Below are 6,003 nucleotides of genomic sequence, written 5' to 3'. Positions count from 1 at the left end.
TCATCATCACTCAATTATTACTCTCTCTCTCTCTCTCTCTCTCTCTCTCTCTCTCTCTAACACAAAAAACAAACACAGTCAGCTAGCATTCGTGTTCAGCTTTACTTTGTTCTGTTTTTGTACACTTTATTTCCTTTTACATAATGTTTCCATAAGCACTTTCTTGGAACAGTTATTTTTCATTTGTGGATTCATATAATACATGGTAAAAAAGAACTCATCCTTTTATCAATTTTGGACTATTGTGTTTGTCACACACTTTATTTATTTTTTATCCTTTCTTTCACTTCATTAGTGCCTCACATGAGGGGACCAATGTTAAAATTGGGTTACTTTTTTTTTCCTATGCTATACATCATATTCAGAATGTGTGTCTCTGTGACCTTTGTTTTTTATTATGTCTTTGATAGAGAAAGTCAATTCTTACCTATACAATGGTTTCATTAATTTAACAGTTGCTTTCCATTAGTACATTCATTCATATCTATAAATGAAAAAAATAATAATACACTTACTCTCTTATAATAAGTTAATAACATATTTTTTTAATGGCAAATCCATAATATAAAGGCGTACCAGAAGTACACCATGCCAACAACTTGCGGGGTTTAAAACCCCCAAATATGAAGGAAAAATTCTTAAGTTTGTGGGTCATTTTGTAGTATACTGGGTGGTTAAACGTGGTTAAAAGGCAAAAATTTTGTAGTGTAACAATCTCTAAAAAAGACACATATCTCTACAAGAAGACACATCCAAAAGCTAAACACTTCTAACCCACTGCCACAAGAAGATCCGAGGACTCCTTAGAGAGAGAGACAAGAATCAACGATCAAGAAGCACAAACACAAGAGGCCTCCAATCAACCAAGCCTCACGAAGACCCAACTCAACATTCCGGCAGACTCTACCGATATAACTAGTTATAATTAAAGTCAAATATTTTTAATGATTTTAAGAATTAAGATTGACTGACAATATTATTGTTTTACACCGACAATATATATGAAAGAAACTCTTTAATATTGATGTGTTGTATGGATAAGTCTTAGAAATATATTTTCTTATTCTTTTTCTTTTCCTATTCAAATTTGTAACATTGTTTCAATTATAATTTTTTGTTCTCAAATAATTGTACTATAGAAACAGTAAATATCTAACAAACTGAAAACAATTACTACAGTTTTATAATCATAAGTAAAAGGAGGAATTGAAATTAGAATGATTATGATGTTGTCCCAATATAAAAAGAATGAAGCATATATTCAAATTTACATTTAAGTCATTGAAGTTGTACCATGTATGAACATAATTTAAAAAAGTACAATGTACAATGTCTAATTGAATTTAGAGGATGAAAATACAGCTCAAGGAGACCCATTTTAGTAATGTAGATTCCAAACTTGTCAATGGTGGCATATAGTATTTATCCTGACCATTAATGTCTTATATGGGGTCCATTATTGTCATTTCAATAAATTATGCTTTCTGCGTGTCTCAATTCTGTAATTCCACATTTATTTTTGTTTTTTATATCTAAGGTTTTTGTTGCTCTTAAACATATTAATAATGTTCTGAGGAGTGTTAGCAACACATTTTTTAAAAAACATACTTTAACACACTTTCTTTTATTGGTTAAAATTTATATGGGTCCCATAAAAGTTATATGGGTTCACATTTTTTTATGGGACCCATGTGAATTTCAACCAATAAAAGAGAGTGTGTTGGAGTGTGTTTGTTAAAGAGTGTGTTGCTAGCATTATTCATAATGTTCTTCCAAGCGTAGCCCAGTTGATTGGAATATCATATATATTATGCAGGAGTTGGATTTGTATGCAAAACAATCCATTTATTTATGTTTAAAGTGAAATTTCTAGTAAAAAAAAAACATGTGAATAATACTAAATCCTCTCTCTTATACTATATAAACGAGTTGACTTATAATTTTTTAAATGTCTTGAATTAAGATGTGATATTTAATTTATTTATATAAAACTACTAATGCCCAATTAAAATCGCCACAAAATACCTATACCATTAGTTAGTTTGCCTTCGAAAAAGAAACGTCGGTAGATCATACAACGGCAGTTCTGAACAATCGATGCAATAACCACCAGCATGCTTTTAACGGCAAATTCATTGCTATTTGCGGCAGTTTATGGTTGAAGTTCCAAAACAATAAAAACTTTAGTGGCGGTTACAAACCGCCGCTGTTTTCTAGAATTTCAAGTTGCATTTTTATGATGATTTGCACGCACACACATGACCTAACATGCTCAACCATAGACCACCGATAAATAGGAGTAGTATATTCTTCACAATGTTCCAAAATGGATATTACTCTCTCATTTTAAAAAAAAAAAGGAGATTTAGAAATTTTTATTAATTCAATTGTACTAATGATAATTTTACTAGCACATCAAGTGTATAAGAAAAAGTAGAATAAAAAAATTATGTATTAAAACAGGAGTGATCATATTTCTACTAAATAATTAGCTTAGTGTTCTGTTCAGATTCTCTATTAATTTTGCACCTTAAAATATCAGAAAAATAAAATAAATTTGGAAAAGTCTATGATTAATTATGGGCGTCTAATAAGGACCCTATTAAGGTTCACCTAAAATCATATACATGAATTTTCTCCAATGCTTAAATTTCTTTAAGCCGCCAAAGCTGTATTTGTATTATTCCAAAATGTGAGACCCAGAAGATTTTGTATTTTACAAGATTTTGGATATAAAATTTGAGCACTCTCATAAATATAAGACAAGGTAGCAAGACAAAAAAAAAGTAATTGTATAATACGAATTTTCTTAAATAATTAAATAATATGCGTCAAAAAAAAATTAAATAATATGTATTTTTTATATTTGTCTGAACAAATCCTGTATCATTTTTTTTTTGTCAATTCAAGTTTTTTTATTTTGTCAATTTAAGAATATTTTTTTTAGCCACTTGGATCAACAATAGTATATCCATAAAAAATCAACTACTTAATCTTTACAAATGAGAAAAATCATGCAGCCCAACAACCTCATAGTATATTCATTGCACATTTTTACCCCTTTGATCAATCAATGATATCAAAAGGGTAACATATATATACCGTTGAAATGCACGATGGTTCACTATCACTATGGGGGTAGATTTCTTTTGGGCCATATGAATATACACATACACATATATATTGCAGTGACATATCATTAATTTGGTTAACATATGCCATAGAGTATTGGGACCCTTTGCAGTATAATTCCCCTTAAGAAAAGAAATATCTTTAGACTAATGTCCAAAACTTAGAATTGGACAACTCCTGATATTATTATCATCAATAGTACTATTATATAGTGAATGTCGTGACTATGAAATTATACAACTATCAATTTATTTATTTTTAAAAAAAGGACACATATTGTTCATCTTCTTTGTTTTCTTTCTTAATTTTTCTCAATTTTTTTTTCTTATTATATGTATGTACTAGTATTTGTTATGGACTTCTTGTAAAAGTCAATGGTTGCATGAATATAGAAAGCGAAAGCTCTAAACTAAATTGGTGGTGGTTGGATGTGGGGTTTGCATATATATTGTTTTTCAATTATATATATTTTCTAAATCACATGTCTTCATAAGATTCAATTAGTCATATATTCAGACATAGCATATGCTTAATTATACTAAAGCTTAAAATATATACAGTACTACGTCGTACAATCAAAAAAATTTAAAGCTTAATCAAAATATTTTAAATTCCGTGCAGAATTAATGTGTATTTAATCAGCATATTATTATTTAGCCAGCGCAATACAAATTCAAAATTGATAAAAAAATGAAAAATGATGAACGTGCGAATAAATTCACAATACTCACATTAATATAATACAACAGAAAAATCCCTACAAATATAACAAATTTATAGCTTATAAATATGACGGAATTGAAGTGCATGAAATACTCATGCATCCGAGTTCGCAACGTTGATTACACCAAAATCATCGATTGAATATGCGTTGGAGTTCGATTCTTTGTCAATCTGAGTCGAACAAAAACTGCCCCATGCTCCAAAAGGGGAAAACAAAATAACGCCGTATCAAGACGATGATCATCAACGTCACACAAAAATGACAAAATCACGAAGAAAAAACTATTAAGTGGGTGTAAATTAGCAAATGAGTGCACCAACATTTAATAAAATTTACTTAACTAACCCTCAATTTTCTAGTGTAAAATAACTAAATGTCAAGAGTGAAAATGCGCACCTTGCTAACTTAGACCTTCATGTTTTTAGGTGGGACTAAAGTATATATGAAAATCATTTATTTAAATAAAAGAAAATAAAAAACTATTTTAAGGGGTAATTTCGAGTAAGAACTTAACTTTAGAGTCAGAATTTGGCCTTAAACCATTCCTCGTAATTAGTGGATGAAGATGAAGAAAAAACTGAGGTTAAAAAAACAAGGGGACGACGGCTGTGTTTTTAGCTAGCAAAGTTTGTTGCATACAAAAATAAGTTACATTAAAGAGTGTGTTGTACACATAAGATTGATTCTCTTTTTTCAATCGACCCACAATAACCAAGATTACATAAATCAAATATTTTTACATGTAACTGCAGAAATTAATTACTCGAATCTTATGGGACTCATATAGACAGTAAACTCTTCCTCAAAAATTTAACATTGTTACATATCCAAATAAAAAATTAAACCTAAAATTTTGATTAACCTTGAAGAGACCCGCAACATCTCTTCTAAACTCTATTAAGTAAATCGTTGTTGTTTTGTTCATACTTTGTCGGCACATTTTGATATATTTACATAGTTGGAGAATCTAGATATCCAATTGATGCATATGTGGAGTCATTATCTTATATCATTGTCTACAATTAATCAGTCAGTCCTATTCTAAAAAAATTTAATCAACCAGTCTTTACTTAAATGTTGATTGTAAATATTAGTGGATTTCTTCAAATTGAAATTCGAGGTATATGATGTTGGCTCAAATTTGACTTTATAACAAACACCATACTTTTTAATTTATTTTATAAGATCAAACAGTACTATACTCCTTAAATTATTCTGCGCGTAATGCGGATACAATAAATCCATTATGTTGTACAACTACAAAGTATGACTCGAGCTTGAATGGTCAATACAAAGAGCTTATATAGTCTAGTCTCTAGTCATCTTACAATCCCGTTTGACTCAGTATTTTTAATTTTTATTTTATACTTATTAAAATTAATCTTTTATTAAAAAAAAACTACAAATAAAATAAAATAACAATAGCTATCTTTTTTATGACTCTTGAAATCATTTTTAATTTTCTATTGTTTTTATAATATTTTCTTTTAAAGAATTAATACGTTTTTCCGTTTAAAACATACATATAAAAGAAATATGCACCGATACTATAAAATAATATCCAATAGAAATTAAACATTTCTCCATGTGCTTATAAAAAAAAAAAACCGTTTCTCCATGTCAGATAATTGAAATGGGGTGTGGTGGGATCATTAGATAGAATACACGATTGTTATTGAATGACCGTGTAAAATGGCTTGAATTTGTCTTCATGTTGTTTTTGATATTTTGGTGATGTTATTGTTCTCAGGAAAATGCTACCCACTACCTCTAGAAGGGCACTAGTAAAGGAATTTAAAATAGTAAATAAGTCTCCAAACTTGTATTTTTACTTTATAAAAGTATAAATAATATTTATTTGAATGTAAAAATTACTACTATTAATTAGTACGTTGATGACACTAGTTAGCATGACCCTTATTCTAATTGTCCACAACTTTGATTGTTGATATCGATATTATTTAAATAGTGGTTTGCCCCTGACTTCTGCCACTAGTGGTGGCGATTGTGGTGGCTCTGTTTCAAGTTCAAAAACCTTAAAGATGATGGTGGGAATATTGTTTACCGTTGCACTTATAAGTTATGTCGTTGCTAATCCAATGACAATTTTTGTAGGAAATAGATGTAACTTGTTTTCAAGGATAAAG

The sequence above is a fragment of the Trifolium pratense genome, linkage group LG3, assembly GCF_020283565.1.
Source record: "Trifolium pratense cultivar HEN17-A07 linkage group LG3, ARS_RC_1.1, whole genome shotgun sequence".
Lineage (NCBI taxonomy): Eukaryota > Viridiplantae > Streptophyta > Magnoliopsida > Fabales > Fabaceae > Trifolium > Trifolium pratense.
The sequence above is the reverse complement of the archived record's forward strand: the minus strand, read 5'-3'. Positions refer to the sequence as shown.